The sequence below is a fragment of the Tauraco erythrolophus genome, chromosome 4 (genome assembly GCF_009769465.1).
Source record: "Tauraco erythrolophus isolate bTauEry1 chromosome 4, bTauEry1.pri, whole genome shotgun sequence".
NCBI classification, from domain to species: domain Eukaryota; kingdom Metazoa; phylum Chordata; class Aves; order Musophagiformes; family Musophagidae; genus Tauraco; species Tauraco erythrolophus.
Window position 1 is genome coordinate 36,365,273 of NC_141468.1, and position 25,648 is coordinate 36,390,920.

A 25,648-nucleotide genomic window follows, 5' to 3' on the forward strand; every position below is an offset into this window, starting at 1 on the left:
TACATATATAAACAAACCTTGTGGAATACTGTGAAACTGTCAGTAGCACATGCCCAGTAGAGTCGTTCATGTTTATGGTATGCATTGAAAAGTTATGTGCACAGTAATGCTGCAAAAGTCAAGTCCATCCACATGGTTTTTAGATGATACTTGCTAAATTGCCCCAAGGAGATCTAATGAAATATGTAGTATGTTGTGTCAAAGCAATCTGCGCTAATAGCTACATGACATTCTTTTTGCCCGTGCCTGGTATGAATAATACAAAAATCCTAACAGAGTAAGGATCTGCATCCGGTGAAATCCTCAGTACTGCCGAGAATCTGGTAACGTGGAGCGTCTGGTGACAGAGACCTGAGGGCAACATTGTGGCCCGAATGAAGGGTCTGCGCAGTGGTCTCTTCTACATGACGGACATGGTCTGTCACGAGGACAACGTGGGTGAGTGGGAAAACGAGGATTCCTGGTTGTGCTGTGTGGACTCGGTGGTCTGCAAAAGATGCAGGCGGGGCTGAGGGTTCCACCGTCCTCCCAACCAGTTTGGTTCATTATTCTTACCTCACATGGACTGCCTGTGGCGTGCAATTAATGAAATTGTAGGTTCTGATTATATGCTTTCTCAAACAAAACTTCCACTGAAGCCAAGAGGTATTACGAGTGCGTAAAGAATGCAGGATTGCATATCCTGCCTCTTGGGCTTTATGATGGTGAGTTACATTTGGAGTTACATATTAAACTCATTTTAAGCCTTAATTTTTTCCCTCTATGTTTATCCTAGCCTAGTTTCAGTTTTGCAATATGAAAACAACAAAATCACTATGTTAAGAACTTAAGGAGCAGAATTCTTTTTAAAAAATAGTACATTTACTATAATTACAACTTGGATTTAAGCCAAAATAGGGAGAGATTCTGAGTCTGAGTTTTAAAAGTCATCTGATTATGCTGTTATACTGCAATAAACTCAAAACAGTGGGTGCTGCATGAGATACGTAGTACTACTCATCCACGAGAAACTGTCAGCCTTAAATGGACATTACCAGCTGCTATGAAAATAGTTTCTACTTTATGTTTTTGACTCTAACATTTTTAGGGTGTTTAAAAATAGCATCTCTCTATTAAACTTGATTCATCTTTTCCACTCAGCAAACACTGATTTTTTTTTCCCTCTGTGAAATTAACATGAGGTTTTAAGTCTCTCTTTTTTTTTTGTTTTGTTTTTGTTTGTGTAGTATAAGTGAAGAAAAGCTTTGGGAATGGTATTTGTTAATTAACTGAGGTTATGTCATTTTCTATAAGCCATCCCACTTTTTTTTTTTTAGATCCTTACCGGAATAAGAGCTACTATTTTTGTTCTTTTAGGATTTGCTGGTGGCAGAGAGTACAATTTAAGATATACATTTGGATTCTCAGAGATGTTATTGCCATAATTACAGTAGTCTGTACCTCAGCATCACTTTTTATGTTGGCAGATCTTTAAGGATATTTTTTGTCAACTAAATAATGTTTCACGTCTTGGAAAAGTCACTTGCATTTTTGTGGCTCCCTTAAAAATAGTGTAAGTTTAAGAAATTAGACAGAGCTCTCTAGGCAAGGCTCTAAGCAAGAGCTGTATTAAGAAAGGAACAAAACTGGAATAATTGTGTAATTACCAAGCTGCTTCCGTGCTTTACCAGTTAAACTAAGTGTGAATGCACTGATGGGGTAAAAAAGGGCAAAGTAGAGCAGGAGATCAACAAGTGCTGTACTTTGATGGAAAAAAACCCAATCCTGAGTGAATCAGCAGGATCAGCTCCTCACTTAGTACTTCCTGCCAAAAAAAGTAGCACAAGCAGATAGCAATAAAAACTTATAATTGCATGTCCATTTTGTGAATATGTGTATGTAAAATCGCATGTATTATCTTTTTTTTTTTTGGTACAATTTCTGATATTCCTAAATAATTTGAGGATTGGATAGCCTGAGGTCTTGAGGACTTTGTGGACAATGATCATTATCTACTGAACTTGAAATTTCATTTTCCATCTCCCATACATAAAGCACAAGAATGGCTGTTTATGGTATCACAAAAGGTCTGTAAAATCTGATACTTTTTTACTGGCAGTGGCCAGTAGAGGATTTGTCTGTGACAAAGGGTAGGAAAGAGCATAGGGCCATGCAGTTGTATGTTCTAGCAGTTTGATGTTTAGGATTTACTGAGCCAAAGGTTGTATCCACATGTTTATATTTAGTAGTTTCTGGTACTCATCTGCACAAAATTGTTGAATCACTTTTGAACCCATTTATAATTTGATATTTATTGTAAGCAGTGGCAAAGCTTACTTAGGCATTTACAAAAACTTCTGCAATTTGTTATTTTTTTTCCCCAGACTTCTTCCTCATCAGTTCATTTGAGATCCCCAAATATTGCACAGTAAGAATTGAGTTTTATGAACCTTTATTATACTTTGCATAGCTGTCCTTCTTGAAGCTGAGGAGTCCTAGTAAATCTGGTAGGTAGAAACTATTTCGTACCATCAGTCCCCCTGGATTCCTGTACTGGAGAAAATGAAGATTGTTCAAGATGTTGTAGGCGTCTCCTCATTTGTTAGAGAATAAAATTTAGACCTGGAGTCTCCTATAACATGACAGTAAGCAGATTTTACCTTTACATTCTTTGCTGTTGTTCTGCGTTCAGCCTGATGTATGCGCATCTGTACATTCTGAGGAAGGACTTTTCCCCCAGCTTTTTAGATTGAGTGTTTGCTGCAGGTCTATGTATTCTAAGTTGGCTGGTGTTAACCTGTAGAAAACTTGTAGCCATTTATTTTTTGTTTTGGAAAGATGGTTTTTAGTTGTAAATAATTATGAGCAACATTTGTACACTTTTTGCTTGTGGGAAGAAAAATCACTCTCCCAGCTGACTGTGTATGGTTTTTCAGTGAGCAAAATGGACACCTTTAATTTAGCCAGAGAAATCTGTATGGATTGATTCCTGTCAAAAATTAGGAATGGTTAAATAAACCAGTTTATACAGTGTCCCTTATATGCAGTGAGAAAATTTGAAAGGAATTAGTGAAAATATTATTACATAAATACAGTATGGTGGGAAGGACATTTTTGTTTATATACATATCAGAGAATTTCTTTGCTTGTAAAGACATCGCCCCTCGTGTTTATCTCCTGTGTGCAGAGTACTTTTACAGAATAAGCAGCTGCTGAGTCACGCTTTCACTGAATGACCGACAGCTCCTGTTTCTACTAAGAATTGATAGACTCTCTCTCCTGTGTATCAGGCGAGCAGTGTTACGCCCCTTACTTAGGAAATGAAAGCATGACACAGCGTTATAGCTGACTTCATTGAAAAAGCTATAAGCAGGAGAATGGAAATGTGTTTAGGCAGCCATGTAAAGCAAACCAAAATCTACCCGCGTTAAATTATTTATTGGCAGTAATGATTCGTTATTAAAGAAAATACTGCAATAGTGTTCATTTCAATGTGCTGAACTCTCAGTTTTGCAGTGCAGTTATTCACAGGGAGTTTTGCCTGAATATGTGAGTAGTAATAGATCTGCGAGAGACATGGTGCTCTTTGTTGGCAATGTTTCCTGAAGAAAGAAAAATATGTACATAACTAGAGTGGTTAAGTCTAAACCTAGATAATCTACACTTTATGATACCAATATATAACCTATATTGAAAAGTTTGTGAGGCCAGAATAAATTACGAGAAACCGTAAACATTGCCTTCCTCTTTATAAATGTAGGAAGGTTTTATTATGGAGCCATAAATATGTCCGATACATTTATTTCCCCTTCCTATATGATGTTTTAAATTATCTTTTCCTTGAATGTGTAAGTACATGTTTGGATCGTGACAAGCAGAATCCAGTTTACATTTACAGAAATATCTGCAGCTATTACTTCAAAATCCGTTAAGTAGTTAGTTTATGTTGCTGCTAGAAGCATAATTATTCCATAAACAGCGCGGTACTTCACATTTCATTTAGCCATTTGCTTTTTTTGTTAAATGTATAGGTATAATCTTTTAGCAGAGACTGAAATTTACCTTTGACCATTAAAGATTTTAGTGTCATTTGTCATGTAATCACACATCTTTTTGAGATTAGTTGTACTCTGATGGTAGTCCATAAAATGGTTTGTCAGTGCGTTCAGCAGGGAAAGAGCAAGTCCATTTATTTGGTTGTTGCTGTGGAAGTGCTTAGTATACTGTTCTTTTGATGGCCTTCTTTGGATTGAAAAAAGAGTACGGTATGAACTTCAGGTCGTTTGCATTTTCTATAGGCCATGAGTACCTCAGTTGCCATAATACCGAGACTTCACTGTGTGGGAAAGTTACACATCTAAATAGAGTCATATGATCGTGCAGACTTCAGCCTCTTCGGGGATCTCCTTGGTAGAGTACAATGGGATGAAGCCCTGGAGGGAAGAGGGGCCCAAGAAAGCTGTTTAATATTCAAGGATCACCTCCTCCAAGCTCAGGAGCGGTGCATCCCAACAAAGAGAAAGTCAGGTAGGAACACCAGGAGGCCTGCATCGATGAACAAGGAGCTCCTGGACCAACTCGGACACAAAAAGAAGGCCTACAGAGGGTGGAAGCAAGGACAGGTAACCTGGGAAGAATACAGAGAAATTGTCCGAGCAACCAGAGATCAGGTTAGCAAAGCTAAAGCCCTGATAGAGTTAAATCTGGCCAGGGACATCAAGGGCAACAAGAAAAACTTCTATAGATATGTCAGTGATAAAAAGAGATCTAGGGAAAACCTGAGCCCTCTCCAGAAGGAAACGGGGGACCTGGCTACCCAGGATATGGAGAAGGCTGAGGTTCTCAATGACTTCTTTGCCTCAGTCTTCACTGGAAAGAGCTCCAGCTGCACAGCCCAAGTCACAGAAGGCAAAGGCAGGGACTGGGAGAATGAAGAACCAACCACTGTCGAGAAGGTCAGGTTCAAGACCATCTAAAGAACCTGAAGGTGGACAAGTCCATGGGACCTGATGAGGTGCATTCATAGGTCCTGAGGGAGCTGGCAGATGAAGTTGCTAAGCCACTATCCATCATATTTCAGAAGTCGTGGCAGTCTGGTGAAGTTCCCACTGACTGTAAAAGGGGAAACATAGCCCCCATTTTTAAAAAGTGAAAAAAAGAAGACCCAGGGAACTACAGGCCAGTCAGTCTCACCTCTGTGCCCGGCAAGATCATGGAGCAGATCCTCCTGGCAACTATGCTAAGGCACATAGAAAATAAGGAGGTGATTGGTGACAGCCAACATGGCTTCAATAAGGGCAAATCCTGCCTGACTGATTTGGTGGCCTGCTCTGATGAGGTTACAGCATTGATGGATAGGGGAAGAGCAACTGACATCGTCTACCTGGACTTATCCAAAGCATTTGATACTGTCCCACACGACATCCTTGTCTCTAACTGGAAAGACATGGTTTTGATGAATGGACCAGTCGGTGGATAAGGAGTTGGCTGGATGGTCGCACTCAAAGGGTTGTGGTCAACGGTTCAATGTCCAAGTGGAGGCCAGTGACGAGTGGTGTTCCTCGGGGGTCAGTACTGGGGCCGATGCTATTTAACATCTTTGTTGGAGACATGGAGAGTGGGATCGAGTGCACCCTCAGCAAGTTTGAAGAAGACACCAAGTTGTGTGGTGTTGCGAACATGCTGGAGGGAAGGGATGCCATCCAGAGGGACCTTGACAGGCTGGAGAGGTGGGCCTGTGAGAACCACATGAAGTTCAACAAGGCCAAGTGCAAGGTCCTGCAGGTGGGTCGGGGCAATCCCATGCACAAGTACAGGCTGGGCGGAGAATGGATTGAGAGCAGCCCTAAGGAAAAGGACTTGGGAGTGCTGGTGGATGAGAAGCTCAACATGAGCTGGCAATGTGCGCTGGCAGCCCAGAAAGCCAACCGTATCCTGGGCTACGTCCAAAGAAGAAGGGTGGCCAGCAGGTCGAGGGAGGTGATTCTGCTCCTCTACTCTGCTCTCGTGAGACCCCACCTGGAATACTGCATTCGGCTCTGGAGTCCCCACCACAAGAAAGACATGGAGCTGCTGGAGCAAGTCCAGAAGAGGGCCATAAAGATGATTTGAGGGCTGGAGCACCTCTCCTATGAAGACATGCTGAGAGAGTTGGGGTTGTTCATCTTGGAGAAGAGAAGGCTCTGGGGTGATCTTATTGCAGCCTTCCAGTCCTTAAAGGGGGCCTACAGGAAAGCTGTAGAGGGACTTTTTACAGGGGCGTGTAGTGATAGGACAAGGGGCAATGGATTTAAACTGAAAGAGGGCAGATTTAGATTAGATATAAGAAATAAATTCTTCCCTCTGAGGGTGGTTAGGCACTGGAACAGGTTGCCCAGAGAAGCTGTAGATGCCCCATCCCTGGAAGTGTTCAAGGCCAGGTTGGATGAGGCTTTGGGCAACCTGTTGTAGTGGAGGGTTTCCCTGCCCATGGCAGGGGGGTTGGAACTAGATGATCTTTGAGGTCCTTTCCAACCTTAACCATTCTATGATTCTATGATCTTCACATGCATGATTTTATGCCTGTACTAAAGCTTCTGCAGGACCAGACGTGGTGGATCTCATGTTGCAGTATTTCTGATGGAGTATACTTTATTGAAATAATGGCACTGGAATTTGATATGGGATTTTGTTGTGCCATACTAAGAAATCTTAAGCTTTCTTTGTGGTATGACACGAAAAAGTAACAATAAATTGTACAAAGTATCTGAAGAATTTTAAAATAGCCGACAGTTCTATAAATAACTAACACGTATAGAATATGTATATATTCAGAGTGGGTTGAGAGTAGCCCTGAAGAGAAGGATTTGGGGGTGCTTATAGATGAGAAGCTCAACATGAGCTGGCAGTGCGCTCATGCGGCCCAGAAGGCCAACCGCATCCTGGGATGTATCAAGAGAAGCGTGGTCAGCAGGTCAAGAGAGGTGATTCTCCCCCTCTACTCTGCTCTTGTGAGACCCCACCTCGAATACTGCATCCAGTTCTGGTGTCCCCACCATAAGAGAGACATAGATGGAATCCCTTCACCAGAAATATAAGGTCATTTAAAATATGATCATGTGAGATATTCTAAGTAGATTCACTAATTAATGTCAAAATAAGTAATGCATTTAAAAAGAGAAACATGGTTTTAATGGGACTTAAGAGTTAATAATGGCTAGTGGATGCTATTAATAAATGCAAGTTGTTCCTTTCTGTTCTGATTGCTAAGTTATTTTTAACATCATGTTAGTTTACAGAACTTCTCAAGGTCACGATCTAATTTGATATAATTTTCTAGTAAACAGTCTGAAATGGAAAAGTCTCATAGAGAAATAAAATTGTTGAAATAATATTATAAATAAAAATTTTGATACAGGATGAAGGGAATGTAGATTAATTATTTTATCAGTGTACTAGACATGCCCATCATTTATCATTTTTCCCCCAAACCTTATAAATATTTTTTATTTTAATATTGTTGGCATTGTATGTAACAAATACCATTTCTTGTCAAATAGAAACTCGGACCTTCATTGTTGCCAAAATGGACTTAGAAAACATTGAATTTTAGAAGTTTTTTTCCTCTTACAGAAGATATATGAGACAGTATCGCAGTAGAAAGAATAACTGACCTAGACAAAATCATACGCATATGTAGAAAATCAAACAAAACTAACAGTGTTGCCTTTCCCCACCTATCTTTCCAGTTCCCCTAGGTGCCGGAGAGACATCTTTTGTTCTGTTGTTCTTTGTCTGCTTTGCTTCTTGCTGTCTATCTCATGTCCAGGACCCTTATTCCTCAGATCAATCTGGCACCTTGTAAAACCTTAATAACACAGAAAAACTTCTCTGCAGTTTTTGACTTTGTGCAAAATTTTGAAATGAACCTACAGTAAGACTCTATAAGAAAAAAATAAGAGTAGAAGCTGAGGAGGGCTCATTAGGAGGAGTCATGGAGAGGCAAGAAAGTCATCAATAGACCAGATCATCACTTTGCTTACTAAATTAGCATTGAGATCTTGTCATGATCCCCTTACCACAGTACTCTCTAGGCTGAGTTCTCACGTGCATGTATATAATCTTGTTGCCTGTCACTGGTGCAAAACAGTCATATGCCATCTTCCTGAAAATTGAAGGACCATGAGTGTAAGGCTATCTATGAGTAGCACAAAGCCCCTTTGGCAACTCATTTTTCATGTATTCCTGGTGTCCCTAAAGGTCTGTGACAACCCAGAATGGGCTGTGCCTCTGCATACCCTCTTGTCCTGGCAATCCTTTGCTATTGTAACAAAATCCTCCCGAGTGATGTGAGGGAGCACAGGGTAGGACCTGGGTACTAACTGGCTACAAGCTAATGCCAGAGTCATGTTAGACCTTTGCATGAGAATTGGGCTCTATAAGAAATCTCCCTCAGCAATTAAATGAATGCTGAAACCTGTGTTGTTTTGGACAGGCTGTAGCTGCCAGCTGACCAGCCTCCCCCGGGACCCTCACCCACACCCTGCCTGTTTAAACTCGGGTCTGGGCATCTCATTCTTGCTTGCTCGGTGTTGTAGGTGCAGCTGTGTCCAGCTCTGTCTCTTGCAGTCTGGGTTCGCTGGCTGCCTTCCTGGCTGCACTTTGGAGCTACGTTACAGGCAGCCTTGTCTCCAGCCCTGTTTCCTGACTGGGCCTTGAACTCACATGATAGGCAGCCTTGTCCCTGGCCCTCTCCTGCAGGAACACCTGGGTGCACCCCCGGGATGGACCATGGACCTAGTTCAATACCCACGTCTGGGACTGTTGATGGACTGTGACCTGACCACCACCTTGACCCTGCCTGGGTGTGGGCCTGCTCTGTTGCTGGGGGTGCTGGTGGTCTCTGCCTGCCTGTCCTGGGGTTCCTGTAGGCTCCCAGCTCATCCTCCCCTGTAGCATGCATGGGACTTGGTCCAATAAAGCCGTTCTGTGTGTGGGCAATGGAGGGGTGCGACTAATTCTGAGAGTTCTAAGGACTGACACAACTTTCCTTTTTTGATGCTGGCAACTAGTATCATCCTTCTTTCAGGTGTATGTAAAGCCTTTTTGCTGCTTTTACATTTACAAGCTGCTATAAAGTGTTTAAAAAGAAAAATATATCCCTCTCTTTTCTTGATACTGCCTAACTTCAACCAACAGCTTGGTGAGAGCACACCCAGCTTCTCTATACACTTTCGTAATCTACTATTGGTCTACTCCATGGTACAGCTCCATGCTACCTAGCTGTATCTTTCTTGGTAACTTTCAGTATATGCAGCAGAAATAAATGTTTTTCCAAAATGTTACAGTACTTCAAGACACTTTTTACTACTGTAGGGATTTTGTCTTTACATAATGTCATATTGCTTCCAGTCAAAGACCTTCGGTAGGGATTTGGCCTCAAATCCTGCAGTTATTAAAAGGAAGATGTGGGATTCTCTTTGTGTAGAGTCACTACAAGCTTTTGTGGGTAAACAAAATATTTTCTTACTGTTACACTTCTAAAAAAAATTTTTGTTCAAGTCTGAAGGTCCAGCTACTTATAAATCATGATGAAGACAGATTATGATTATATATTTTTGAATGTGTACTTTAGTTAATAGGTTTCTATGTGAGCATCTAAATCCAGCATTCAGGGAACAGCCTTGGCATTTTAAAGTATAGCTGATGTTCTTTCCTAACCAGTCTAAATCTGCAAGCTAAAAGTATTGAAGAACAGTAAGGTCTTACATTAGTTTATAGAGTGTAAAACATGCCAGTACATTTGTTGTAACATCTTCTCTCAAGGTTTTATATTCATTATTATTGAATTAATTAAACAAGCAGAATTCTACTTCTGTATGTTAACAGACTATGCAAATACTTGTATTTCTAAAGCACATAGACTGTAGCGCTTTACAATATTGTCTTATCAGGTTTCATGCTTCTGTAGACATCAATGCAAGCATGCACACCACCAGAGGCAGATGGTCACTGCTGTATGAGACCACATAATTATTTTAAATAATATTCCAGTTACAAATATTCGTGTTATTATGTATTTATAAAATGTATGCAGTTGCAATAATCAACCTGTGATTCTTTTAAATATTATCAGAACTTGTATGACTAATTCAGTCTTTATCTATCTTTGGATAATTGTGTAGAATGTAGGCACATAGGAATACCGAACAGATAATATAATTGGTAGTGTAAATCTGAGTGAGTAGGCAGTTGGATTTTCTTCAGTCAGTTCTTCCTAGCCGCTGTCTTTGAAGCTATAATCCTTCTGAGCCAAGCATGGTCTCGGGTTCCAAACACACATTAATACCACGATAAGAAACTTGCTGCGGAAAGGTTGTGCTGCATTAGGGTGTCACTGCTCCTGCAGCCAAACCGACTGTGAAGTTTCCTCATTTTTTTCAGTGCAAAGTCAATAGCTTTCCAGGATAATTTTAAACAACCCAAGATATTTTGCATGAAACGTGAAGAAAGCTCACGTCTTTCATCAGCTCAGCTCGGGATGTAATAGTTTTCACTAAATTTTTGATCACAAGCATCTGGTGACTGGTAACTGTTCTTGCAGCTGGGCTGAGTTGAGATACATGGTGCGTTCTGGGGTGCAAATGAAGGGAAGAGAAGAGACACAGGATGGTGTGATCTGTTCTGCTTTTGCTAACCGTTTGACTTCATTCAGCGGGACATGTATGTCCTGGAGATCAGTGGAGTCAGCAGGTCCCTTACAGCCATGCAGGCATTAGGATCGGGACCCAGGTTTGTAGTCTCTCATGCCCAGTGCTGGGTAGAACATATAAAACTTCTTTCTGTGAAAATGCTCTTTAAAACTAGTGAAGCTGCAAGAGAGTGAAGGCTAATCAAACTCTTAGTTTTCTTCTGATATTTGAACAAGTGCTGCTTCTGCCAGGTAAGTTAAAGAGATGTAGAAAAAGGACTATCAAACTTAAAAATGTTTATTTCTACTTCTTACTTTCATTCATTTCTACAACCAGCTATCTTTAGTACCATTCCAAAATATACAGGCAAAATAGTCTCAAAAGTTTTCTGAGATGAGGTGGCAAGGAGTTTCGTAACGACATATGCATTCTTAAGTATAGTATTTCACCATTCTCCAGGTCTATAAATAAAAAATTATGTGAGTAAGAAGTGATATTTTTGCCTTTCTATTTTTATAAACCTCCTATTTCCAATGGAAATGAAGCACAAAATAACTAAACTTTGGTCTTCCTGTGATGCTTCTGAGCTTTATGATAGTATATTATTGAGGAAGATAGTCTGCATTTTGAATGTAATAAATACTGTGAAATTTTAAGTTTATTTGCATGCTTAAAGTTGCACAGAGGCTTGTTCAACCATTTAGTTGTATATTCAGTTTTGGTTGCTGGACATGTAAAATCTGAAATTCAAAATCTGGTTTGGTTGTTCTTCATTCCTTCCTCCCTGCCTGTCTCTCAAATCTAATATTCTTCATTGTATGTCTCACAGACTTTTCAGTTTCAATATCCGGCTATCTTACTTTGGCGCAAAGATAGCTACACTTGAATGTTTAGCAAAATGACGTTGTAAAATTTATCCTCTTGCAGTTGCAAAGCACGACATGACTCTGATGGTATTGTACTCTTGTAGATGTAAGATAACAATCGTATAAATGAGGTGCAGGTGTTGACTAACATCAAATACTACCATAGAAGTGGTGCAAGGCAGAGTCCATATTGAGGCAGATTCTCTGCTAATACATAATATTAATAATATATAATATTATTGCCTGTAGCTGATCAGAGAATTTATTCCAGACTATCTGTGCAAACCTTCCTCTAAGTTTAAAAAAACAGATTATGCCTTGCTGTGCACATGCACTTGTGAATGAAATCAATGACAGAGACATGCTCCTCTCTGTATAGGAGAAGTATTTGACATGAAGCATTACTTTCTTTTCTTCTGCCAACTTAGACAATATCAGGAAATATGTTCCCAAGCAAAGGGATAATTCAATAAAAAAACAGTTAGAATTTATCTAGATTAAAAAAAAAAAAAAAAAAGAGAGAAACACTTGAGCCCACCCTGGAGTCCAAAGAGCAAATTCTGGTTAATTTGAAGCCTAAAGAGCCAGTCTCCTTCCTTTTGTGGGTGGTGGTAAAATAGTTACAATAATTAATCTGTTCTCAGTCTGTAGCTAAAATTCTGCTATGGGAAAAGACATTCCAAGAAAGAAATTACTTTGAAGAATGAGGTGAGTACTTTATTCTAAAATGTTCTGTCTACACAAGAAACAGTTATTTCGCTAAAGCTTGTTGATTCATCTTGTCATGAAGTGAGTCTTATAAAAGTCCTCAGCACTCATACACAGTTGTCAGGCATTAGCACAGTCATGAATGTTTTGAGCAATAATCTTGTTACTGTGGTGTTTTGTTGTTTTTTTTTTTTTTTAAATTCTTCTAGTCATTCCCAAGAAGCCATTTTTCCACTTTCTACCTTTTCTCACAGTTGTTGTAGAGATGCTGGTCTTTGACTTTTTCTGAAATTTAGAGGTAGTAATTTTTAGTTGGGGAGTACTAGATTAACTTAAACATAAACTGAAAAAGAAGCCTCCAGAGCTGCTGACACGTTTCTGTTTTGCTTCTGGAGCAATTCAAAGGTTTTATTGAATGTTGCATTAAAGAAGTCATAGAAAACAGAGAAATAAAGTGGCCCTTGAAAGTCAGCTAGTCCATCCTCTGTTCTCAAGGCCTCTAAGGATGCCTAAACCATTCTTGGCAGAAATTTGTACAATTCTCCCTTGTTGCAATTTAAGTCTGCTGCTGTCTGTTCTCTCTGCAGTAGCCTTTTACACATCTGAATATAATTTTCATGTCTCCCCACAGCCTTCTCATTTGTAGATGATGAAGAGCCTGCTCCTTTCAATGTTTCCCAGGCTTGGAGATCTCTACCTGCTTTCCTCTGTACTGTCTCCATTTGATTCCTGGCATTCCTGGGAACAATGCTGCAGACTGAATATAGTACTCTGTGTGAATGAAACCTTCCTGTGGACACTTATCCAGGAAGATAGCTGCTTTTCTTGCAACCTCGTGGCATTGCTGACGCGTGTTTGGTCTGTGACCCACTGTGACCTCTGATCCTGTTTCTGGATCTACTGCCTGGTCATCCCCATCTTATATTTGTTCAGTCGATTATTTCCAAGTGCTGTGTTTTGGATTTGTCCTTAGTGAAATGCATTCCATTTGTTTAATGACTGCATTATTTCGGTAATGCATCCTCTCTGTTTCTTCAGTTCATTCTTCTGAATTCAAATCCTGCCATCTGTGTAGGGCTTACAGCTTTTCCAAGCATCACATCCTTTGCAAAGCTGAATCGAGTGCTATTGATTCCATTGTACAAATCATTAACAAAAATACTGAAAAGTCCCAGATCTGGGAGTATTCTATGTCGTAATGGGTATGAAATGTCCTCGTCAGTGACTTTTCATTACTGAAGCTGCCAGGACAGGCATGGTGGGGACAGAGAATTATTCCATCGAGGTGCCGTGACTTGAAAGCATTGAAGCGTTGAAGTTTTGTCAGACTGTCCAGGCCTGGGGAGCACTCAGCATTTTCAGCAACAGTGCTGATGAGGGTCCTCCCGAGGTTCAAAGCTGAGAAGACAATAACATGAAGTATCAGTTCCTCTTCCACACAACCAGGGGAGTTGTATTTGCTGTGGTCACTCCCTCTTTCTGTTTGTGGGTGTAGAAATCAGCTCTACATAATCGTACTAGAACTTTTTTTAATATTTTCACAATTTAAACTGTTTCATGAAAAATTAAGTTGAGTTTAGCCTTGATTTAAAAAAAAAAAAAAAGGCATACTTATGTAGGGGAAGAAGGAAAGAGGAATATGAGCAGGAACTGGAAGTACTATTGGAAGGGAGCAAACATTCAGGAGATAGAGCTTTTGTGGTGGTCTGAGTATGAGATACAAGGGACATAGATTCATAGAAAACCGTGGTGTATATGTTTTTTTGTTCATGGAAAACCTTGTTAATTTTAACTTTTGAAAGTATAAAACTTTTTTTCCCCCTGACTTAAGTGCTATAACTGCTATGTTTCATTGAGAAATTGTATTTTTCTCAAAAAAATGATGACAAGACTATTTTTTCGTTTATATTAGTGCTCTTCCATGAAAATGAGCCACCTAATATATTTGGGTTTCAGACAAGTTTTTCAAAATTTCATGTGTTTTAAACTAATGCTTCTATTACTGTTATTTTTTTCAATAGCTTCTAATAAACAGATACTGTACAAGAATGGTCTTTTGACAATACATATTGCTCTGGAAAGTGCTTTTCTTTCTTACAACTTCCAGTAAAATCTTTCCTTATCTAAACTTGTGATGAAGATGAATTTGCTGTTCTTGCTAACAATGATTGTAGTTTTTTCCAAGGACAGCTACAAGAAAATAAATAGTTTGAGCTGCACTGGCACTTATACTCATTTAGCTCAGCATATGAAAAAGAAGAGATCCACAAGCAAACATTTGAAAATGTTTTACCTGCCCATCAACCTTGAAATCAGCTGCAAAAATAATGCATGCTTATATGTAACTCCTTTGTTTTAGGTATGCTAAGGCAGGATTCCCGAGACCAAATTTAGATTTTTGTAAGGGCTCTTTAGGAGTATTTGCTTATTCGATGCAAGTAAAATTACCAAATACCACACCTGTTATGTATTACATGGTTTCTAAAGTATAGCCCTGCGTTTCTTTTGAAAGGAGTAAGACATGGAAAAATTACATTAAAGAATGATGTGTCAGCTAGGTAATTTTCCCTTAAGATATAAAAGATTCAGAGAGGCTGATTCTTGCTGCTGTGTTACTCAGTGAGCAACGATATAGCCTGATATAAAGCAATGTTTTGCTTTATGTTGCTTTATTTTGCTCTTGACTGAGTGACATTCCATTGTATCAGGATAAAAAACCAGCATCACATCCATAGTGTCTGAAACATTAGAATAATTAATAAATGTTTTATTTACCATCAAAAGGTCCCGTTCTGGCACAGCCAAATTTTGAATGAACTGACCTGGATTTAACTCAAGATTAGATCAACACAAGACTAGTCCGAAAGAGAGCAAATGTAGTTACCAAATCAATGACATATGACCACAACTGAAACGTATTTGATGGAAAAAGGAACTTGAGAAATCCAAGACAATAAGATAAGGCAATTGTCTCTCCATGGTTAATTAAAGTTTGGAAATGTGCATCCTAAGAGACTAACTTGCCCCATAGTTTTGCAACTCTCATTGAAAGCTGGTATTTTGCATTTCAAGGAGTATTGTTACTTGAAATGAAAAGTTGAAACTTAAATGGATATTTTCAAGTTTTTATACTGCGTGATGTCTAAACAAAAGCTCAAACTTCATATTTTAAAAATGTGGGTATTTTTTTTTGGTTTTACTTTTTCATCTTTTACTCCACAATCCAGATACTGTCTGGACTGCGGCACTCTTGAGTTGTCTTGTCTACTTGTTCTTGAGTAGCATGCTGTTGACTGACTGAAAAGCATCAGTTGGGAGTAACTGAAGGGTTAGCTTTGACTTTGTTAGCCAGTATGAGACTAGCCTACATTTGATGGCTGCCAATGGGGTGGAGGGACTGACTTACCCAGGTTTCTGTCACGCGCCTGCTGCTTTCTTTCAGCTGGAAACTTTTGTCCCCCTCCCTACCCTCAGCCTCCAGCAGAACTGAATGTCTGGTTACTCATTAACATTATTCTGTCAAAATCATTTGAGTGAGTTTAAACACTTTATAGTGAGGGATTTTTTTTTTTTTTAAATGGATCAATTTTGACAGAACTGGGTTAGAGGAGACTATTCATGCAGTGACGCCAGCAGATGGGAAGATGCAGCCATCTCACCTGGGATGGGTGGTGAGGCCTGAATAAGCAGCTTGGGGAAGTCTGCATGGGTAACTGCTGGCACTGGGTCTGCCACAACTGGAGAAGTTTGTCTGACTGGGTTTTCTTTAAATCTAACCTCACCTTCAGTGCAATTTTTTGGTTAAGAAAAATGTGTAAGGTGACAGCAGCATTGGTGAAATAGCAACATGACAACAACTGAAGGAACAAGCAGTCCCAAAAAAAGAAGGAATTTTTTATCTGTAGTTTGTAGACCTTGAGATGGGGGGATGAGTTTGTAACCTCTTTAATGCCTGTGATTAGTTAGCTTTTGGAAGTCACAACTGCTGCTAAAGCCTCCGTGCCTTCTCCTCTTCACTGAAGGCGTTAAGAGCTTGCAGCAGAGTTCTTCACACCTCCCCATAGCTGCTCCTCAGCCACAGGAGGATATTTCTCAGGATGTCAGCCTGTGTTACGAAGATAATGTCAGTTCAAGGAGTCCTGCCTCTTCCCTTGTGCCTCTTCTGCTTGTCTCTCATTTCTACCCCTACACAACAATGTATCAGCCTCTCCAGGGTTGCTCGTAATGTAGATCCTTTCAGCAATACACCTTCTTGCAAAGCTCCACCAACAGCTCTGTGAGAATTGCTGGGGAGGCAGCAAACTGGTGTGGTGAAAGAGGAGAAGCCCAGGCTTCTTAAACTGGTTTTGCCACTGAAGCCAGTGACAAGTGAAGCAACCACTGAGACAATAATTTCTCAAATTATTTTGGGATAAAGATGTTAAAATGTTCTATAAATGTTGTGGAAGACTATGTAGATGACTATGCACAGGTAGGATATTTTCTTCAACTTTATTTAAGACAAGTAGTCTAAGAATATGACATTTCTTATGCTTTTCATCATGACAAAACAAGAGCATCCAAATTTTGTCTTTGTCTTTAAGATCCAAAGTACACTGCAGTATGATATATTAAATCTAGTTATTGCAGCCACTTGCATTTGAAAGTTTCTGTTTATAAGCATAAGAACTAAAGCATTGACTTAGTGTTTTAGCTTCTGTAAAAAAAAATTGCTCTTAAAACCCAGCTGCTTTGACCCTGGCCAACAGTGTGAGAACATTTACAACATTGTTCGTTGACGCAAGTCGTGTGCCGTTTTGGTTAAAGAGTTTTAAAACCTGTATCATCTGGGCAACAGTGCGTTCTTTTGTACCATTTCTTCCTGTATTTGTGAAGCTTCTATTGCAACAGAACCCCAGTCATTTGAGAGCACCAATGAAACGAGCAACAATCATAGTTCAACTGCCCAAGGACTGATTTAGAGTATTCTTTGTAGGCAGATTACTAACAGGCAACAGTCCAAAATACCTCAGTGACCTTAAAAATGTTTCCAAGAAAATGTTACTGATTTTAATAATGACTATGCAATACGTAGTAAACATGAATACAAGAGGTTAAGAGATCAGCACAAAGTTCTCGGCAGCATGGATTTAACACAGGAAGCAATGGGGAAAGTCTAAGTTCAGTTAAAGCCAGAACGGAAATTGGGACAAGAAAAAGAAAATACGGTGTGGTAAACATGATGACATCTCTGTGCTGGGAAGATGACTCACAATACAGTTGTAAAACCTGGGTACAAAAGGTTCTTATAGATTCTAGAAAGTACGGCAGAGCTGGTGATCGTGTCATGTTTTCACCACGGATAAATCTGTTTCCCCTTTTAATTAAAAGGTCAGGCAGATCAAACGCAATCAGATAAAACACATGGTAAAGCACATACTCAGAGTACCCACTTTAATTAATTATGAAATAGAATAATGTGTCAATGAGTTCTTTTCAGGTTAGGCAGAGGAGGGGTTTTCTTAAAGTATTTAGGCACACAGGTGAAAATGCAGTTTTAAGTGAAAAGGAAAGCACGTTGTTCTAACTTGCATACATCTAGAATATATCAGCTAATTAAAACAGCAGAGTAAAGTGTCAAGATCATCTTTGTAGTTTCAAATGAGGAAAAATACAAATGCTCTGAGAAGTTGAGTTCTCTGGCTTTGACTCAGCACACCTCTTAAGCACGTTCTTAACTTTAAGCACAAACATTCCCATGGAAATCATTGGTGGTGGCTCAACAACTTGCAGGATCAGGTCCTTAAAAATGTTTATTTTCTTTCATTATTTTGCATACGCGTTGCAGGTCCTCCTACAGCAAAGCAGCAGCAAGCTGCTACATGTCCCTTTTAATGGTGGGTACAGAGGAATGTACAATGTAAGCATTTTGTAATGTATTTTGTGAAATCTGTGCCATCACCTCAAGTCTTTTCTGTAGATTCATTGTAGCACAGAAATGCTGCAGAACTAACACATATCCACTCAAGGGGGATGGGAAATATCACTTCTTTATTGTCAAAAGACATTTATTTGTGGGAGAGTTTGTGGAGCAAGAGCAACATATCACAAGGTTTATTACTTTGCATGTGAGGTTGAGTAACTAATTAACAAAACTGTATTGTTTGCTGACTGGAGTCGTGACATTTTGTAAAGGAAAGGAACCCTCTATGAAATATTCTGGCTGTCATATTTGCAAAGGAAATAATCTGCGTTGATTTCTCAATAATAAAGTGTTTTGAAATTATGCAAGTACACCAATGAAAGATGGTCATTAACTGTTTAAGAAACAGAGTCTGACTGCTCCATAGTGTCTTTTTTTTTGAGTTCTTCCTCTTTTGTTAGTATTGTTTTTACCCTTTATGTGCACTTATAGCCTCCTCTTTGCTTCTAGAGAAAAAGAAAGAACCTTTCAGATATAGGCAGTTTACTGCCTGCACTATAGAAACGTGAAGTTCCCTTACATTTTGGTGCAGCCTCTGTCCTTATTCTGTATTCAGTTAATACTGTGTGAAGTAAAATAACATCCTCTTCTCCATTGTTTCTGTTGATTCTGTGTCTTGGGATTTTGACAGGAAAAGGAGCTCCAGTTTAAAGCCAGCCAGAGTTAGCAACTAAGGGTTTCAAGAATGCGGACTAAGCAATTACCACAGAAGTGGCCAGAGCAGCCAGTCTGAATGCGGGTCCAAGATTTTCCAAAATTTTCCTTTGAGCAGTGGTTCTAGTTACAGTTAACTCTAATAATCACAGTTAATACCGACCTTCTTCACAAAGTCCTGTTTGCAGACAGGCAGAATCCTGATTTTTGCCAAGGACTTCCAGGCAACACACTAATAGGCAAATGCTAATGCTAACGCTGCTGTCAGCAACAGGGAGCTTTTCACTGTAATTTAAAAGACTGTAAGCTGAGAATAGATTGACCTGTGTTGTCAGACTTTTCCTTAAAAATGCAACAAAAAGGTAAATTCAGATCCAAAATCTTCTAAATTGTTTCTGGCAGTAGCACTAATGCAATAAATGTTTCTAAATGTATGTATATGTGAAATAAAATATGCCCCAAATCAATGCACACCTCTTTTTTTTATTTTTTTTTTTTTTTAACCTAGGTTTTTAATCCAGCGCAGAGCAGCCAGCTTCTGCTGGTCAGACACACATGAGGATCTGCACTGGGACACAAGAAAAGGATTTTAATTTACAGTCTGGAGAACTAGTGGCAGTCTTTCAAAATATAGCAATTTGAATCACTGTAGGCTGTAAACTACTGTACATTTTGTGACACAAGAAAGAACCGATAAAACTGCATCCTCTGTGCAAACCTGGCTCAGGAACAACAGTGTTTGCTGGTATGAGAATGCACGTCTCTGCTTAAAAAATGCAACTTGTGAAACTTAGGCCTCTGATAGCACATTACTTACTATTCTTTGGAAGTTATCTTGCCTTTTAAATGTTCAAATTTTCTTTTTTTGAACATTTTCCCCTTCAAGAATTAGCTTTTAATTTCTTCTAACTCTCCTGTATCTGCAGTGATTTGAAGTGACCTGGAGGAGGTCTGATAAAGGAACTAGACTGAGGAGGGTGCCTAGTTTATTTTGGGGGCTACTTGATGAACTCTGTTTTATAAAGTAACTCTTCTCTGCAAGAGAGAATATAATTTTACAGATTATGTATACTCAGCTGATTTCTACATTCCTTTTTCATTGTAGTTGTCTATGGCTCTCAAGTAGCAGAAAGCAGAGGCTGCTTGGAAGATGCTGTTGGACTTTTAATTATCTGTGTCTGGGGAAGGAAGCTGGTTAGAAACAAGTGGTTTAGATGTTTTTGCAGGAGGATAGGTAAGATTTGAGGCATGTGTCACTACTGATGATGTGCATGATGACGTGCCACAATAATAGAGGCTGGGTTTAGTTTTAAAGTTCCTCCTGGTGCTGGTGGTTGGTGGCCCTGGAGGTTGGACTGTTGTTTCAGAGTAGCTGAATGAACCATTAATTCAACTCTGTCTCTGATAAAAGTATGCTCAATATTTGTGCTGAATATTTTACTGATATGTATCTGTGTGAATTAGATTTTTTTCTTAAAGAAATCCCTGTTGAATATTTACTGCTATCTCGAATTTATTCAAAAACTGATAATTTCTAGGAATTCTTCTTGATCTTAAGGTTCTTCCCAACTGTTGAATTTTTTATGTATTTAGTTAAAATTAACTTCTTACTCTGATCAGTTCTGTCATTGTTTCACATATTGGCATGTTCATGATGAGTGAGTGCAAATGGAGCATGAAGACATCAGACAAATTCAAAATTTTAATTTGAGTGAATACTTTTTGAAGGTTTGGCCTGGTGCTATTCAAAATGCAGTGCTTCCGAATCAGAAGCGATAAACTCACAAGAGAGAGTGCTGGAAATAATCCATGGACATCCTGTTCTTATTAGATGTGGACTAAAACATTCTGACAGACTTCAAACCTGCTGAAACATTATTCATTAAAAATTTTAACGTCAACTCCAGCATTACTGGGAGCACATCTTACTTATGTCTTTAAGGGTGAGTATGAAAAAAGGAGAAGACAGAAGTATATATGGTGAAAAATAGGGTGAGAAAAGAAGCAGAGAGCTGACTGTGTGCAAAAGAAAGAGACATCCTGGGAAAGGAGCAGAGAAAAGGGAAAGAAAAAAAATCCCAATTTCTGTAAGTATGTCTCTTTAGGATTGAGACTGTGCCAAACCTTGGACTTGGAGGCTGTTCTGTCCTTAATACATTGCACATGATTGTCTCTAGCTAGAAAAACATTTTTTGTGGTTTTTAAAAAATTGAATTATCCTTATATGAAATAAAATAAACTATGAGTTTAAATAACAGAGTAAAAAGAGACCAAATTCATTTTGCAAGCCCTCAGAGAGTTTAAAAATCCCTTAGGTTCACAAAAACTCAAACTCCATAAGGTTCATATATTCTTAGAGTAGGATGTACAATGAAGTTATTTCCATCTCCTTTAATTAAGTTTTCATCAGACTCTTTCTGTTTAGCTAACTGATTCTCCTCTCAAGACATGTTTGTATTAAGAGCAAGATCCAAAATACCCCGTTGACACTTCTAGTGCAATCTAGATAGAAGTTAGGTAAAGAAAGAAGTTATAAAACCTGTGTAACTTTTAAAGCTAGAAGACCATAGGCAGTTGAGTATGATGATGAACGTTTATTTCAGCACCTATGCCTTGTTCCAGATAGACTCAGTTGCCTTTTAAGACCTGTATCTTGACTCAGAGATGGTGTCCGTTAGTGTATTCCTGAAAAAATGTGTTTCCTATTGGCTACCTCTAGGTAGGTCCCCACTCAGCAGGGATTTTTACCTTGTTCCTTGGGAATGCCTTTCCCCACTCTGTATGATGTCTAGGCTCCCAGCTTAGTGTCTTAAAAGACTAACAGGGTCCATTTTCCAGGTGTTGGGCTGCCTACTAAGCAACGTGAAGCCGGCTCTAAGTGTTAGCTCCGGTTAGAAGAAAAGGCTTGGGATGCTCAAACCTGCAATGCCAACGCATCTTCTACGTAAGGAATGCCTATCGAGTGGATACCAAAGCAGGGATGTGTGTGGAGTTAGATACTGAAACAAATTGATACTGACAGTCAATATCAGTTGACTCTGATAATCAATAGTGATACTGTGGGGCTGGGTGAACGTAAGAATGGCTGTGCTGAGTCAGAACGTGGATTCGCTCAGCCCAGCAGGCTGCCTATGACACTTAGCTGACAGGGAGATGATCTGATCATGAAGATAATTTTTGAGAGTGAGCCTCATCATGAGCACCTTCAGGGAGGCTGACTCCTGCCATTTCCCTACATCCAGGGAACTTGACTGTAAAATTTATGATGTGAGAGACTGTTTTTGTTCTTTTTCCTGAATTAAAACCTATCCCTACCTCCAAACTACCAGTTGTCTTAAGCGGATTCTTAGGGAAGAACATAAGAAAAGCCGATCTGGTTGCTGCTCAAACCCATATCAACTTCTATCGTCTTTGATATTCCTTACAAGGAGTTCCACCCATTTCATGAGAACTACACCTTTTAATTCCATTTGAATTCTTATTTGGAGCTTCATTTGATATCCCTCATTCTTGAATTTGTAGATGCAATACAAAATTGATGCCAGGCTACCCTCTTCATGGCACTTAGGATTTTATACGCTTCTGCTACATCTTTCCTCAGTCATCTACTTCCTAGACTGATGTATTTGATCGTTTCCTTACATGGAAGCTGTTTCAAACCTCTGACCATCTGTCCTTGCTCTTTCCCAGTTTTTTAGTATTATAAAGTATGTTCTGAGCCCCATTTCTTTACTCAGCTTTGGAGCTCACTCTAGATTGTATGTAGAGCCTTCCTCCAGTCAGGAGTCGTCCTTAGAGTACGCTGTTTTCACTGCAACTCTAAAAAATGATGTGCAGTGACTCATTTTTCTTTGGACACATTTATATACATACCTGTGTGTGAGTATATGTGAGTACTTGAGACTTCACCTGCTCTTCTACTGTGGATGACACAAAACTGTTTACATATTATAGTACCTGGGGCAGATTTGAGAACTCAGGTGTCCTGCCTTCTTGGCAAGGATGTGACCCCTCGACTGGAGAGTCACACAGACTCTTTCTCACACTCATTAAGTGATGGGATCATTCCTTGTGCCATGTGCAGTGTGTGGCTCCAGGCCTCCTGCTTCAGGCTGTTCTGAGAGATGGCAGAGGTGGGTTTGCATGCGCTTGGGATCTGGGGGCAGGTTTTCCTCATCTTCTGGAACTGCTAAGCTATTGTGTAACAGGACTTTTTCTCTTCCTCCTCTAAGTGAAATAACAGCTACTGCAATACTTACTCCAGTGCTTGTTCTTCTAGGTGTAGTGTGCGTGTTCACCTGCCACGCAGCACTAGGAAGAGTGCACAGTGGCACTGTAGATATCTTAGGACACGGGTCACAGAGCAGTTGCTGGTGACTTTAGGTCACATGCAGACAACAGATCCTGTCCTGAAGATAGGATCTTTGTCAGACCTCTGCTGACAAAGACACAGATGCATACAGGATTAGGCAGCAGCAAAGGTGGTATTTCAAGACCTGCGGTTTGGGCTTAGGCATTTAGTGTCCACTTACATCTAACTTAGATGCCTCAGATCTCATGAGAAGCTGTTTCTTAGCCTCCTTGTACATCTTTCTTACACAAGCAGTTGCCCACCTGAGGTGAGTACATGGACACAGGTAGACTAAATATGCTCAGACACTATTCTATTTGAGACTGAATAAGTGCACAAAGTTAACTGGATCTGCTTTAGGTGTTATGATATTGCTCAGAAAGTTGTTGAGCATCTATTGCATCATCATAGCGGCCTACATCGTACGGCAGTGTCAACTCGGGCAAAATGTCAGTAGTGTCCTAGGTAACTGATGGAGATAGCTATTACACAAAGGAACTGTCTCTACAGGTTCACAAAGATGTATTACTGTTATCCCTGCTTAATGTATGGACTTGGGGCCCAGAGGGATTTTGACTGATCTAAGCCAAGGTCACTCAGAAAGTCTTTGACAGAGCCCAGAAGTGACATCTGAAGCATCCTAGTATCGTAACTGGCCACTGAAGCTTTATTTATTTTTTCTTTTTTTTCATTATTCACATCTTTTGGAAAAGTTGTGATCCCTGTTCTTATGCTTTCTACTCTCCTCCTGAGAAAACAATAAATCTTTTAGGGAAAACAGAGGAAGGTACTGATGGTTCATGGAGCTGGTGGGAGTAGTGTTTCTTTCAGTGACTTTTCTTTCCCTCTAAGCACCTCCAAATCTTACTGCTTTCCACAGAGTAGATTTACAAAATAATGGGTGAGTCATACTATTTCTTCTGTGAACAGAAAGGTTTGTCTGGTTTTCATCTGAGGGGGAAGTAAGTCAGCTTTCACATCCTTACTTGGGGACAGCTGGTTTAAAATCTAGATGATTTAAATTGGAAATTAACTGGAATAGAGATATTCAGTTTAGAAATGCATTAATAGATTTATACTCACAGCTAACACAAGATTCAGCTGTATGTTTATGGTGAAATTTCTACTCACTGTTATCTAGTGAGGCAAGATACGTTCCTGGACAAGTATCTGTAATGTAAGTGTGAGCTAATTAGGGTAAAATAGTGTACTGAAGTGATATTAGTGAAAGGATGTGTCAGGTTTTCTTGGTTTGGGGCTTTGCACACCTGCTGTTGTGAGTGAAAGCAAAGAAGGGATGGAGAGAGAATTCACCGTCATCTTTTTCAGAAGAGGAGATGTAATGGTTTAATGCGATTGATGATTCCGTAGTGCAATGATCCAGAGCTGTCCCAGCCTGAGCAAGTCACTTTGAATTCTGGCTGGGAGGGTTCTCGGAGGGTCAACAGAGAGGCTGGAGCTGCATGGGTGCTGGTCCCCTTGCCCACTGAGGACCCATCTGGTGGCTGTCAAAGGAAGCTTTTCAGGTGGGATCCATCTCTCGATCTGTGTAATCAAGTGCTTTACACTAATGTAGTGTTGCTAATTTCTCTGAGGAGGCTCCCATACATGTGGAAGGATACTATGTCCCTTCACTGGTGTGTCACTTCTCTGCTCACTTGGGATCAGGAGTGAGACTGGCAACGGTGATGGCAGGGAGACAGTTCAAGGAGTATAGTCCCACATGGGAGCTCCCCCTTCTGTGTATGCAAAGGAATAGGGGCTAAAATTCATGGCAAGACAGAAAAAAAGGAGCTCATTTCTCACTGGGGTAAACTGAGACGGAAGGAAGGACCCTATTTCAATTTGCAAATATAATAAGTTGTACACAGAGTTTTTGGATGAGATGTTCTTTAAAAATGAAGATTATTCTGTGATCGTGCACTATTACCCTTACAATAACAACGCCCTGTTCTGTACAGCTTTTTGAAATGAGTTGAACTGATGTTGAAAAATAAAATAAAAAATCACTAGATTAACTGAATTATGTCCAGATCAATATACTTTTCTATAAGCAGAATAGCAGGTGCTACTCTGGTTCACAGCAACCAGATCAGTATTTACTGATATGTTATAGCACCAGATAGAGCTATGAAAACAGAAGGAAAATTTTTTTTTGAAATATCATCATGAAATTCCACCATTTAGAATGGATTCCTCATAGAGGATTTTAAACTAGAAATCCAGAGATACCTAGAAGTAGCTTTAAACAACAGAAAAAAAAATAATAAAAATTGTTTGTATTTCATGTAGGGAAAAATAAGTGTTTTTCCAAATGCACGTAATTTCCAGTAACATCTATCTCAGGAAGGTAAATACTGTAACCACTTTGCTGTGTGAAAGCGCTTGTTTGTTGTGGTCTGTGTGAGCCTTTTTGTGTCCATGCTACAGAATAAGGAATTCTGCTCTCAAAACCTTA

General features: G+C 39.6%; 1 long non-coding RNA gene across 1 annotated transcript; it reads left to right on the plus strand.

The window, feature by feature from the left end:
• The first annotated feature begins 329 nt into the window (after nt 1-329).
• LOC147528835 (uncharacterized) lies at nt 330-22,272 on the plus strand. The gene is made up of 3 exons (XR_015222111.1): nt 330-438; nt 19,348-20,782; nt 21,678-22,272. It is a non-coding gene; the product is annotated as an uncharacterized LOC147528835 (long non-coding RNA).
• The last annotated feature ends 3,376 nt before the right edge of the window (nt 22,273-25,648 follow it).